Genomic DNA, 14,927 nt, shown 5'->3' on the forward strand with positions numbered 1-14,927 from the left:
TCTTTCACTATTGCTTATCTCCCATGTATTCTGATACCAGAAACAAAGTTCCATATTTGGATTTTCTCTGTTCACCATATTATCTTCTCATTCTCACTGTGTCTTTCGCATCTTAGTCTCATACTCACACACACTCAGCCCAAAACTAAAAGAGAGCTTTTTTAGTGTGTCTTCCATATCTCTTTTTACTACAGTTTAATTCTACATCTTATTGCTTCTGATGCTGACATTAATGCTGAGATTATTGTTTATACTATACAATCTTTAAAACCTTTACCGTCACCTAACTCACAGACAGGTCACTTTTTGTATCAGTCAGTTGTCCAATCTCATCTATCCTGCTTGATGAACTCTAACTTATCTAAATGTTATTGATAGTACAAAGCATCTATGATGTATTTCTATTTGGAAAAGAAGAATTTCCTTCAGTGGCCTGAAAGCTGTATTCTATGCTGTAAACATATTGGTTGATTTTATAGTTTCTCTTTCTCCCCTATTTATTCTTTTTGAAATGAACAATATTTACATAGTTTTGTTGTCTGATGATAGAGGGTGAATGAATTCTCCTTTCTGGAATATTTCAGGTTTCATTTCACAGTGAAGATACTGCTTTGAAACAGTGGGGTTACTATAGTCAATCATAACATAATTGTGCATTCTAAAAGAACTTAATCAGGGTGTCATTTTGTAAAGAGCAGTATATTTTATTTGTGGATCTTCCAGAGAAGACTTAATTTTTTTCTTGCTAGATGGAGTCTTGGGGCATCCTTCTCCCACAACTCTTCTAAGCCCCGCTGTATTTCATTATTGACTGTGCATCCTTGAAAGCAAAATAAAATCTCAAACACACGTCTCTCTTAGTGGCACTGTGTTGTTGAGAAGATTTGCTGGAGAAAAATTAGTGAGGGCCGCCTGCCCTCGCAGGTCTCCTTCCTGCTCCTGAGGACCGAGAGTGCTTTGCCGCATCCATCTGGTCACTGGATGGGGGGATCCTATAAGGCAGGCACACGCAGTTGATTCTTTTAAGAAAAATTCTTTCAGACTTTCTGAGGGGTCTATTGTTTCCTCCTTTAGATTGTGCGTGTGTGTATGTGTGTGTGCGTGTGTGTGAGTGTGTGAGTGTATGCACTCGAGATTGTTATACATTTTCCAGCACAATTCCCCTATTCGTCCTCAGGGCTTCATGTACCTATGGCTATCAGGAATTCTTGTTGTAATCTGGCACATATTTGATCCATAACTTTTAATTTTTTTCACAAATCTGAGAAGGAAAATTAGAAACCTCAAATGTTTGATATCTTAACCAGACAACCCTATGAACATTTCTAACTATGTTGCTGTAGATTCTTATACTTATGAGGCCGACCAAGTCTATAAAAGAGACTTTTATTCTAAAGGTGATAGCACAGAAGTAGTATAAAACGCCACACAGTTTCCTGTAAACTATCACTACTGTTGACTCTACCATTTTTTCTATAAGGTCACTTATTTCTCTGATATAAGCATTTATAAATATGAAAAGTAATATTTATGGCTCATCCCTCTTTAACTGAAATAAGGAAACCATTATGATATGAAGCTAAACTGCCAATTTTAGGATCTTAACTGAAAACAAATGCCATTTGAGTTCTTAAAAGGAATGAGGTTGGAGAACATTTATCTGTAAAAATAAATCATTCCAAGCAATTTATATAAAAATATATAACTATAAAATGATGATATAAGAACATATTATGCCTAATATAGTATATTTGTATAAATATATGATTTTATAATATATTGTGCATAATATATTATAAACTATATTATTTTTCAAACAGGCCTGTATGACTGCTAATAAATATCTGATTTGCCATATGCATTTTTGACAGAAAGAAAATTTTATGAATAAACAATGCCAAAATCTCTTCTTGTGTGGCAAAGATGATCTATTTTAGCATGCTGTGTTAATGTCTGCTTGTTATAGAAAAGAAAGCATGCCCATTATACAGAGAAGGCAAACACAAGACTGAACAAATGAGGAAGCAAGTTCATGGTGTTAATGTCAGGGACTTTCCATGTATTAAATTTCGTCATGGGTAAAATGTAGATCATTCACATGAAGACAATAGAAACACAATGATGATTACACCAGAAGACAAATATAAAGACTAGAAAATTCAAATCAACTTCCCTTGTTGAAACCAAAATTTACATCTCAAAAGTATCCCAAAACAGACATAATCAACCACGTTTTACTCAACAGAAAAGGGAGAATAAGTTTTCCACATGTGGGCTATGATGTAAAATACCTTCATAAGTGGCATACTAAATAAAAAGTGATTTGACGAAGATCACTTTTATGAATGCAAAGTGAATGTCTTCAGTAATTTCTATCAGGAAAACACTTCAAACTGTTCTTTTGTCAAGGTTGACAGAGTCACTGAATATGTTTGCATTTTTCTACTGATTCTCAAAATAGTCATAGAAATCTTAATATCAGGTCCTTAGAAAATAGCTCCACAGATTAAATATGACCTGGCAACAATTCTTAAACAAAGGATGTGTCACTAAGATAAAATTTTATAAAGTAAGTAGCTGAAGAGGCTGGATCTACTAAGAGCAAAGAGAATGATCCTAACAGACACAAGTCCAGAATGTATGAGTCTTGCTAGAATACCTGTTAACTGCGGGTACCCAGAGAGTAACAACGACCCAGAAAGTAACAACGACCCAGATGCTGGTAGAGAAGAGATGGATGTACTGAGAGGAAACAAATCCCAGATTCTTAATTCTTTAACTTAGGGGATAGAAGTTATGCCATTAGCCATTACTGTTAACTTGAAACAATAAATGACACAGCTATTAAAGAGAAAATGACGTATCAGACTCCTTGATGATTGGTTAGATATTTAGAATCCAAAACAGAAATATAAAGGAAGAGTTAGGGTTTGTATTTGATCACCTCTAGGGTCAAGCTAGCAATAAAATGAATTAATAGATAATCAAGTAAATTTTAACAATTTCAAATATAAGTGCATTTTTTAAACTAATAAACTTTACTTTTTAGAGGTGTTAGGATCACGACCTAATGGAGTGGTAAGTACAAAAGGCCCTCATAAACTTTTTGTCCCCACACATGCATAACGCCCCACACTATCAACATCCCACGTTGGGTACATTTGTCAGAGGTGATGAACTTATTGGACACATTGTTCTCTCTCAAAGTCCATAGTTTGTGCTACAGTTCTCTGTAGATGCTGTACGTTCCACAGCTGTTGAGAAAAGCATAATGTCACATATTCACCATTAGTGTACCATATAGAATAATTTCACTGTCCTAAAAACCCTCTGTGCTCTGCCTAATCATCTCTCCCCATCCCCGTAATCCCGGGTAACTACTGATCTTTTTTTACTGTCTCTATAGTTTTGCTTTTTCCAGAAGACCATATAGTTGGAATTACACAGTATGTAACCTTTTCATATTGGCTTATTTCGCTTAGTAATGTGTATTGAAGCTTTTTCCATGTTTTTCATAGCTTGATAGTTTATTTCTTTGTAAAATATGGAGTAACATTCCATTGCCTGGAAGTGCCACAGTTTACTTAACACTCAACTACCGAAGGACATCTCCGTTGCTTCCGCATTTTCCCAATTATGAATGAAGCTGCCATGAACATTCATTGCAGGTTTTTGTTCCAACGTGTTTTCAGTTTATCTGGGTGGATATCTGAGAAGGAAATTGCTAGATTATATGGTAAGAGCCAGTGAGTTTGGTAAGAAACTGCACAGCGGTCTTCCAAAGCCACTGCACCGCTTTGTGGCCCCGGTGGCAACGGATGAGGAGTCCTGTTGCTCCTCGTCCTCCTCCACTTGCTGGTGTCAGTGATTTGGATTCTGGCCATTCTAGCAGCGATTTCTCATTATTGTTTCAATTTGCAATTCCTTAATTATGTATGTTGAATATATTTTCATATGCTTATTTTATGTTCCATCTTTATATCTTCTTTAGTGAGGTATCCGTTTATGCCTTTTGCTCATTTTTTAATTGAGTTATTTATTGCTGAGTTTTAAGAGTTCTTTGTGTATTCTAGATAGCTGGCCTGTACCAAATGTGTCTTTTGCAAAAATTCATTCTCAGTCAGCAGCTTATCATCTCCTCTTCATGGTGGCTGTTATGAGCAAAGGTTTTCCATTTTAATGAAGCTCAGGTTACCGATTATTTTCTTCATAGATCATGCCTTTGAAGCTGTTTCTAAAAAGTCATTGTCATACTCAAAGTATAGATTTTCTCCTATGTTATCTTCTAGGAGCTTTGTAGTTTTGTGTTTTAACATCTAGATTGATAGTCCATTTTGAATTAATTTGTGGGAGAGTTGTAAGGTCTCTGTCCAAGTTAACTTAATTTTTTGGCATGTGGGTATCCAGTTGTTCCAGCACCATTTTCTGAAAAGACTATATTTGCTCCACTGTATTGCCCTGACTCCTTCATCAAAGATCAGTTAACTACATCCATGTGGGTCTATTTCTGGGCTCTCTATTCTGTTCTATTTATCTATTTGTCTATTCTTTCATCAACACCACACTATTTTGATTACAATAGCTTTATAGTAAGTCAAAGTTTGATAGCATCACTCCTCCAATTGTATTCTTCTTCAATATTAAATTGGCTATTCTGATTCTTTTGCTCCTCTGTATAAACGTTAGAATCAGTTTGTTGATATCTATAGAATAACTAGCTATGATTATTTGGGATTGTGTTGAAACTATAGATCAAGTTCGGGAGAACCGATATCTTGACTACCTTGAGGTTTTTATACAAAAACATAAAATATATCCTCATTTATTTAGGTTCTTTTTTTTTTTTTTTGAGACAGGATCTCACTCTGTTACCCAGGCTGGAGTGCAGTGACACGATCTCCCGGATTCAAGCTATTCTCCTGCTTTAGCCTCCTGAGCAGCTGGGATTACAGGCACCTGCCACCATTCTTAGTAGAGATGGGATTTCACCACGTTGGCCAGGCTGGTCTCGAACTCCTGACCTCAGGTGATCTGCCCGCCTCAATTTCCCAAAGTGTTGGGATTACAGGCGTGAGCCGTCGCACCCAGCCTAGTTTTTTGATATCTTTCCTGAGAGTTTCATAGTGTTCCTCACTTAGATTTTGTACATATTTTGTTAGATTTATACCTAAGTATGTCATTTTGAGGGGTGATAATGTAAATGTTAGTGTGTTTGTAATTTCAAATTGTACTTGTCCATTGCTAATATGTAGAAAAGCAGTTGAGTTTTGTGTATTAACCTTATATTCTGATACCTTTCTATAATCACTAATATTCCAGGAGTTTTTCTGAGAATTCTTGTGGATTCTTTTATGTCAACAATCATGTCATCTGCAAAAAATGAAAGTTTTATTTATTCCTTTCCACTCTACATTTTAAATTTTTGTTTTCTTATTTGATTAGCTAGAACTTCCAGTACAATCTTGAAAAGGAGTGGTGAATTGAAATCTTCTTGCATTGTTCCTGATCTTAATGAGGAAGCTTTGAGTTTCTCACTATTACGTATGATATTAGCGGCAGATTTAGAGCTTTTCCAGATATGCTTTATCAACCTGAAGAAGTTCTCTGTTCCTAGTTTACTGAGTTTTATCATGAACGTGTGTTTGATTTTGTCAAATGTTTTTTCTTCATATATTAATATTATCATGTAATTTTTCTTCTTCAGTCTGTTGATGTGATGGGTTACATTAATTAATTTTTAAATATTTAACCAGACTTGCATGCCTAGATAAATCTAATTTGGTTGTGGTACATAATTCTTTTTACACATGTTGGGTTTAATTTGCTAGTATTTTGTTGAGTATTACTGCAGCCATTTTCCTGAGAGACATTGTTTTGAGTTTGCTTTTCTTATAATATCTTTGGTTTATTGTATTAGGGAAAAGCTGGCCTCAAATGAGTTTGAAAGTATCTCCTTTGTTTTTGTCTTCCAAAAGAGACTGTGGAGAATTGGCATAATTTAATTTATAAATGTTTGCTAAAATTCCTCCCTGAACTCACCTGGGTCTGGTGTTTTCTGTTTTGGTGAGTGATTAACTATTAAGTCAGTTTCCTTAATGGACATAAGCCTATTACAATTGTGTTTCTTTTAGTGTGAGATTTGTCAGATTGTGTCTTTTAAGGAATTGGTCAATTTTATTTGGATTACCCAATTTGGAAGCATAGAGTTGTTCACAATATTCTTTTATCATCCTTTTGACGCCCGTAAATCTATAGTGATGTCCTCTCTTTCACTTCTGATACTGATAATTCCTGTGCCCTCTCTCTCGTTCTCTCTCTCTTCCACTCCGATCTTTTCAAATAACCAGTTTTTTGTTTCATTGATTTTCTCTATTGATATCTGTCATTAGTTTCACTGATTCCTCTACTAATTTTTATTATTTTTCTCTGCCTACTTTGGATTTAATTTGTTCTATTTTTCTAGTTTCTTAATGTAGAAGATTATATTATTGATTGTTCTTTCTTCTTTTCTACCATATCCATTCAATGCTATAAATTTCCCTCATGCATTGCTTTTGTTGCCTCCCACAAATTTTGATAAGTTGTATTTCTTTTAAATTCAGTTCAAAATATATTTTTAATTTTTCCCAAGATATTTTCTTTGACCCATGGGTAATTTAGAAATGTGTTATTTATTCACCAAATATTTGGGGATTTTTCCAGCTATCCTTCTGTTATCGACCTAGTGTAATTCCATTGTAGTCTGATAGCAGACAATACATGGTCTCTATTGTTTTTAATTTGAAGGTCTGTCTTACTGTTCAGATGTAATCTATCTCGCTGAACGTTCTATGTGAGCTTGGGGAGACTGTGCAATCCACTACTGTCAGATAGAGTAGGTCTATAGATGTCAGTTACATCCAAATGATTTGTAAAGGTGCACATCTATGTCCTCACCAATTGTCTGCCCATTGGATTTGTCCATTTACGGCAGCAGGGCATTAAGGTCTCTAATTATAAGAGTGGATTTATGTATTTTTCCTTGCAGTCCTATCAGTTTTGCCTCATCTGTTATAACACTCTGATGTTAGGTGCATACACATTCAGGATTTTTATGTGCTCTTGGAGTATTGACCCTTTATCACGATGTAATATTTTTCTTTATCCCTGATAACTTCCTTTGCTCTGAAGTCTGTTCTGTCTGAAATTGATATAGCTACTCCAGCTTTCTTTTGATTAGTGTTAGCATAGTATATCTCTCACCATCCTGTTTTTTACTTTTAATTTATGAGTCTTTAGATTTAAAACAGACTTTTTATAAATAACATATAATAGTTTCTTGATCCATTCTCACAATCTTTATCTTTCATTAGTGTATTAATATCATCCATATTAATTAAAATTAAAATTACTTGCCTTACAGGTTGCAATATACCTTTACATCTAATCCAAGTGCACTTTAAAACAATGCTTTACTGCCTCATGGGTAGTGTGTGAACTTTATAACACAATAATCCTAATTACTCACTTCTGTCTCTTGTATCATTACTGTCACTCATTTTATTTACACATAGCCACATATATGAACAGAAGTATAAACAGTCTAATTCATCGCTATTATTATTTTGAATAAACTGTTATTAGATAAATTAAAAATAACAAAAATAAAAGGTTCATCTTCACTTATCCTTTTCTGATTCTATTCCCTAATTTATGTAGATATGACTTTGTAATGTATATCATTTTCCTTCTTTCTACATAACTTTTTTTTTTAACATTTCTTGCAAGGTGGGTCTACTGACAAAACATTCTCTCAACTTATGTTTGAGAATGTCTTTCTTTCTCTTTCACTTTTGGAGGATAATTTTGCAGGGCACAGAATTCCAGCTTGGTGAGTTTTTTATGTCTATCAAGACATTAAATATTTTAAACCACTCTCTTCTTGCTTGCACAGCTTCTGAAAAGAAGTCAGATATAATTTTTTCTTTGATCTTTTATAATTAAGGTATTTTAAAAATCTGACATCTTTTTAGATTTTTTCCTGGCCTTTAATTTTCTGACGTTGGAGCATAATATGCCTAAGTGCAGGTTTTCCGGCATTTGTCCTCTGTGGTGTTCGCTGAGCTTTCCGGATCTGTGGTTTGGTGTCTGTCATTAATTTGGGAGAAATTCTGTTATTATTGCTTCAAATCCTGCTTCCTTCTTTCTTTCTTCTTCTCGTATTCCCTTTATGCATAGTTTTTAGTTGTTTCACATTTCTTGGATATTACATTCTGATTTATTTCATCATTTTTCTCTTCTCTGTTCCATTTTGGAAGTTTCTGTCGTCATATTCTCCAGCTCAGAGGGACTTTCCTCATACACATCCAGTCTATTAATGAGCCCATCAAAGGCATTCACCATTTCTGTCAGTGTTTTTAAACTCGAATACTTCTCTTTGATTCTTTTTTAGAATTTTCATCTGTTTACATTGTCTATGTGTTCTTCCAAGTTGTTTACTTTTTCTATTAAAACCCTTAGCATGCTGATCATAGTTACTAAATAAAAAATTTCTTGTCTAATAATTCCAACTTTCTTGCCATATCTGACTCTGATTTTGATGATTGTTCTTTGCTTTCAAACTGTGCTTATTATGTTTTAGTATGCCTTGTAATATTTTGTTGAAAGGAAGCCATGACGTACTGGGTAAACAGAACTGCAGTAAATAGGCCTTTAATAGATTGGTAAGGTGTTTCAGTAGGGGAAGTTGTTAGTATTTTGTTGAGCCTGTGACTTCGGACTATGAACTTTACCTGCTTCTCAGCCCATCCACAACCTCTGCCCATTGGGTGACACAGGATGACAAGAAGTGGCTGCAGCTGGGTGATATGGTTTGGCTGTGTCCCCACCCAAATCTCATATTGAACTGGAGTTCACATCGGCCCCCCGTGTCAGGGACTTAGTGGGAGGTGACTGAATCACGGGCTGGTTACCTCCATGCTGTTCTCATGGTAGTGGGTGAATTCTCCCGACCTGATGGTTTCATAAGCGGCTTTTTCTCCCCTTCGCTCTCACTTCTTGCTGCCACCATGTGAAGAAGGATGTGTTTGCTTCCCCGTCCAGTACTACTGTAAGTTTCCTGAGGCTTCCCCAGTCATGCTGTACTGTGAGTCAATTAAACCTCTCTTCTTTAGAAATTACCCAGTCTCAAGTATGTCCTCAGAGCTGTGTGAGAACAGACTAATACACAGGATATTTTCCTTCCTTCATTTCAGTTAGGCTTTGACAATATCACAGAAGGTTAGTCCCTGATAAAATGTTTCTCTGGAAGACAAGTCTTTAAGAACAGGATGCCCTTTTGTATTTCAAATTGGTTCATTTATCCCTCTCCCTGCCAGAAGCTTGAGAGATTTTTATCCAGTATTCACTGTGAGGACCTGATAGAGTTCTTAGAGCTCAAATTCACAAAAGTGTGTGGGGCCCTTTGTGACGGACTCCCTTGGAGTTTTTCATTCTCAGAGCTGTCCACAGTGGGCCTCCAGCAACTCCTCAATTATGGTTCAGGTTTCCCTCCTCTGGGCTGGTTCCCACAGGTGTTCCTGCTGATGGGTTCCTGTGCAGGTAGGTTTTGAATCTCGGTGTCTGCCTGTGTGTCTCTCCAGTTTCAGGGGCAGCAGTTTGCTCTGTGATCTGACCTCTAGATGGATCTAAAAAGAACCGTTCATTTCTCATTTGATAAGCTTTTAACTTGTTGTTAGAATGAAGTGGTGACTTCTCAGCTCCTTACTTGCTGTAATGAAAACTGCGAGTCTAATGTATATTTTTTATGTAAAACAATATGCCTGCTAGATTTACTTCTATTTAAAAGATAAAGATATGCAGTGCTTGTGATTTTTTGTTTACCTTTGAAAAGTAGAAACAAAAACTGGGATTCCTTGATATCTGATAAATTGGCTTTTGTAAATCAGATCAAGGAAAGAACACAAACTTGCATAGCGTTTCTATAATACTTAACTAAGGTAAGACAAGAATCAAACATTTGTTAAAGGTGTCTTTGAGAATGAATTGTTTCATCAATGATTCTTAAGAACTTTAGAAATCCACTTAATGATATGTTTCTATATACATATACTCAATTTTCCATGCATATATACCGTGTGTATGTGTGTATGTGTGTGTAAACTGGGGGGTTTGTGTTACACAAACTCTGAAGCAGATCATGGATAAGCTTTAAGCATAAGAATAGTCAGCATTTCCAAGCACACAGGTATTACATGAGGTTTCAAAAATTTTTTTAAAAAGCTAAATATTATCTAAGTAACGTAGTTGTGTACTAATTCAGACACATTCTCAATCTTTAAGTGTTTCATTTTATTTTATTAATTTAATTAAGCTAGGTTTCTATATGTTTCAAAGAATAAGATGTGGTGCGGGGACTGGATGAGTCCATAGAGAATATCCTAATTGCCTGTTGAGCAGCAAGGACCATTATTAATGTGATTTCATTCCGTAAGGTGGTAATTCTGTCTGTGTATGCAGCTAGAAAAGAAATGTAAACCCCATCATTTAAACTCCATTTACAGACATGAGAAGACGGAGACAGGGCACTAGTGTGAGGCAGACTTTAGAGGAAACCTCGTGCCAGATATTATACTGGAAATCCTAATATGTAGCCAAATTCAGGCCAGGACAGATGGAATAATATTGCGGGATTTAGAACAGGTTAGGATATAATTCCTGCATCTGTGCCTCAATTAACTGTGTAATTTTGAGTAAATTCCTTAACCTTTCCATTCCTCAGCTTTCTTATCTATAAAACAGTGGTCATAACTGCCTCACAGAATTGTGCTGAAAATTAAATGATATAATGATGTAATGTTTATAAAATACGCAGCACAATTAATGCACATGGTAAGTGACTGATTAGGACTCCGGTGGCTGCGGAGAGGAAAAGACTAAGCAACTGCACCTTAAATAACAGCCATTTCTTATTTCATAGGACTAACAAGTCTGCTGAGTCATATGAAGAGCTGACATAACGATTTTCTTTTTGTTTCTTTGTTTCTCAGATTTGCATTCTTCTACATATTTGGCTTCATACTTATGCTTTGCTTTTATGATTACAACGTAGCAGCAGCTGTTTCTCATATTCCCTCACGAAAGAACACAGAAGTGTCTGCTTTTTTCTAGGAATTCCATTAATTCTTACATAACAGTAGTTCGGCATAGATTTTTTTCCCCAACACAATATCCAGCGTCTCAGTTCCATTAAAAACAATCGACTGAGAGTGGGTAAGTGACGGTTTCCCAGGTGTAAGTTGGAATAAGCTTACCAACGGATGGGTGGCTTTCAAACGCCTCCCTAGTGAGCAAGGAGCAGTGGTAACATCACATTGCCATCAATTGTTGAGATTGCTATACTGGAATTGTGGTGACCAATTTAGAGGAGAGAGAAAAGGATGTGCACCTGAGGAAGTCTACATACTATTCAATTATTTCTGCTTTGCAACATATAGAATAAAAGGACAGACATTCGAATGGGAAATAAGTATATAGAACAAGCCATAGGCAGTGCAGGCCTTCGGGACAGGAGGGAACATTTCAGATGCTGCTCCTATCAGGGAACTGGTGAGAGACAAAAGTGCTATACGAATCGAAACTCAGATGGTCACCTACATCTTTCTGAAATCTAAAAGCTTAGTAAGTTTCTACACTTAAATTTAAAATGCACAAATCACAAACTAGTCTAGCAAAAACTGTATTTTTTTTCCTTCCCATGCTGTTGCTAAAAAACAAAACAAAAACCTTACCTAGTCCTCATGATGAACAGTGGTCAATCTCAAAGGTTCCCAGTGCAACCTTGGAATAATAAAATTTTTGTCATCCTTAACTCTCATTTTAAAAATATTATCATTTTATTTCTTGATCTTAATAGTTTTCCAAATGCTCAAACTTTGCAGTATTTATATTCTTATGCTCACTACTCATATGACTTTTATACTTGTGTCTTCTACCGCTATCAATTTTTAATGATTTATATATCTCTACCTTAATCTCAGATCTTTCTCTGGGGCCCCAGGCCTGCAATTCCATTCCCTTTTGACTGATAGAGAACTGATGTTCCACACCTCTGATACTGAATTTATGATCTCCTTCCCAAAGGTGTTCATATTACATTTCATTTCAGTGAATGTCATCATCATTCATCCTACCTCCCTCACCGTGAAGGAAGTGCCTCATCATCATTCATCCTACCTCCCTCACCGTGAAGGAAGTGCCTCCCCTTTTAATCTTTCCTCCCTCATTACATATGTGCCGTCACCAAATACGTTTGGTTGATTTAATTTGGAAAAGCTTCTTAAGTCTGTAGTCCCTACTCTATGTCTGTGGTGATCGCCTTGGTCCGGGTCTTCATGAGCTCACATTTTGAAAAAAATCTGAGTAGCTACTATGAACATTGATGAGAATGTGGAGAAAGGGGAACACTTGTACACTGCTAGTAGAAACGTAAATTAGTAAAACCGTGGAGGTTCCTCCACAAACTAAAAATTAAAGTTATTTTATTATACATTATCTACTCCAATTACATATAGCAAGTTTTTGTTTTTCTAATTTTTAAAATATTGTGTTATATTAGTTAAGATATTGAACAATTTGATATTGTTCTTTAAAAGCTTATTACTGAGGCCGTGCATGGTGGCTCACACCTACAATCCCAGCACTTTAGGAGGCCAAGGAAGGAGGCTCTCTTGAGTTCAGGAGTTTGAGACCAGCCTGGGCAACATAGGGAGACCCTGCCTCTATAACAGAATGAAAATTAGCTGGGCAAGGTGGTGTGTGTCTGTAGTCCTAGCTACTTGGGAAGCTGAGGCAGGAGGATTGCTTGAGCCTAGGAGGTGAGGGCTGCAGTGAACTATGATTATGCTATTGCAGTGCAGCCTGGAGATGACAGGACAAGACTCTGTCTTTTAAAATAAATACATAAATACATACATAAATAAATAAATAGCTTACGGCTAAATCCAACACTAGGACTGAGTTGTGCAAAAGATGACTCAGATTCAGACTCTCCAAATCTGTTTCTATGAAAAAATGTTATAGATTAAGCAATAGAACAACTTAAGAATATCAACTCAGAAACATTAACAAAAACATGACCTACCTCACAACCAATAGTGAAAACACAGGTTGTTACGATCCTCTAGCTACCAAACTCTGTCACATGAATCATTGATTTTCCACTCTTTTCTGATTGCCACTAAAGGCAGAATATATTCCAGTATTGTGAAATTTTGAAAAATTAAGCAGTTCTTGGAAAGAAGAAAAGGAGTAGAAACCACGTAGAATGAACATTGCAGGTTCGTTCTAAGAAATGAAGAAATTATGCTCTTCCGTTTTATTTTGGTGGCAAAAGGGGGAATGGTTATCAATGGACGTTGGCAACTAGTGTTTGTCTTAGAACTTAAATAGACTCCTTAAATCAATTCTTCGCTCTTCCAACTCACTTTGATGATTATTTCCACTTTGTTCCTACTTTTCCATTGCAACTCAAAATCTAAGGTATTTTAATGTTTAATTATCCATTTTTGTCTTTACATCTAAAGTTGCTTAAAATTTTAATTTTTCGCCGGGCGCGGTGGCTCACGCCTGTAATCCCAGCACTTTGGGAGGCCGAGACGGGTGGATCACGGGGTCAGGAGATCGAGACCATCCTGGCTAACACGGTGAAACCCCGTCTCTACTAAAAACACAAAAAACTAGCCGGGCGAGGTGGCGGCACCTGTGGTCCCAGCTACACGGGAGGCTGAGGCAGGAGAATGGCGGGAACCCGGGGGCCGGAGCTTGCAGTGAGCTGAGATCTGGCCACTGCACTCCAGCCTGGGCCACAGAGCGAGACTCCGTCTCAAAAAAAAAAAAAAAAAAAAAAAAAAAAAAAAAAAAAAAAAAAACTTTAATTTTTCATACCACGTGTGTTTCCTCCAAGCCATTTGTATATTACTTCTTTTTTTAAATAATAATAGGTCAGGAAAAATATTGCTCAAGTCAAGAAGAATCTTCATATTGAAAATTCTTCATGATTCTATTTATTTATTATTATTATTGTTGTTACTATTATTTTGAGATGGAGTCTCATTCTGTCACCCAGGCTGGAGTGCAGTGGCACAATCTCGGTTCACTGCAACCTCCATCTCCGGAGTTCAAGCCATTCTCCTGCCTCAGCCTCCCGAGTACCTGGAACTGCAGGCGCCGCCACCACACACAATTAATTTTTGTATTTTTAGTAGAGACGAGGTTTCACCATGTTGAACTCCTGACCTCAAATGATCCACCTGCCTCAGCCTCCCAAAGTGCTGACATTACAGGCGTGAGCCACCTCACCCGGCCTCATTAAGATTTTAAAACATTATCAAATTTATGTAAGATTTCCAAATACCCCAATCCCTAGTTGCACATTGTTTTGCTGTTCTACACATCATGGGAAACATTTAAAATATAATCACTCCATTCACTGACTCAATTAATTATTGAAGTTGCCATTCATACTGCATTTATTGTGGACTACTGAAAATTATATTTTTGGGGATAATCAGTAACAACTAAAGTAAAAACAAGCAAAATTCACTTTGCACTGCCAGGGAGTAGAACATTGCAGTACAGCAGTAGAGCCAGAATTAGACAGAAAAATACCGGCTATGGAAATACAATCAATACTCCAGCTTCATGATAAATTCAGCCTGGACGTCTGAGCTTACATAAAAGACCAAAACAACAGTTATAATTTACCAGGGCTAGTTTGACAGAACAACAGTTAAAGTCACCCCAGTTGTAAAAAGACAACGTATGGCATCTCTTTAATTAGAGTTTAAATCTGCTCATCCTGATGCAGTAATAAACTGAGAAATGCCAGGTTATGGAAGACAGCAATTCTATATAACACATGTGGCAGTTTCCAATTCAACCCCTGATTC

General features: G+C 36.3%; 1 protein-coding gene across 1 annotated transcript in view; it reads right to left on the minus strand.

Annotated features, from left to right (window-relative positions):
- Nucleotides 1-4,831: 4,831 nt before the first annotated feature.
- Nucleotides 4,832-14,927, minus strand: part of LOC139361668 (uncharacterized) — a 196,339-nt gene continuing 186,243 nt past the window's right edge. Inside the window, exon 6 of the mRNA XM_071090460.1 lies at nucleotides 4,832-13,040. The gene's annotated coding sequence lies outside the window, so the exon portion shown is untranslated. The remainder of the gene's footprint in view (nucleotides 13,041-14,927) is intronic.

The sequence above is a fragment of the Macaca nemestrina genome, chromosome 2 (genome assembly GCF_043159975.1).
Source record: "Macaca nemestrina isolate mMacNem1 chromosome 2, mMacNem.hap1, whole genome shotgun sequence".
Taxonomy (NCBI): Eukaryota; Metazoa; Chordata; class Mammalia; order Primates; family Cercopithecidae; genus Macaca; species Macaca nemestrina.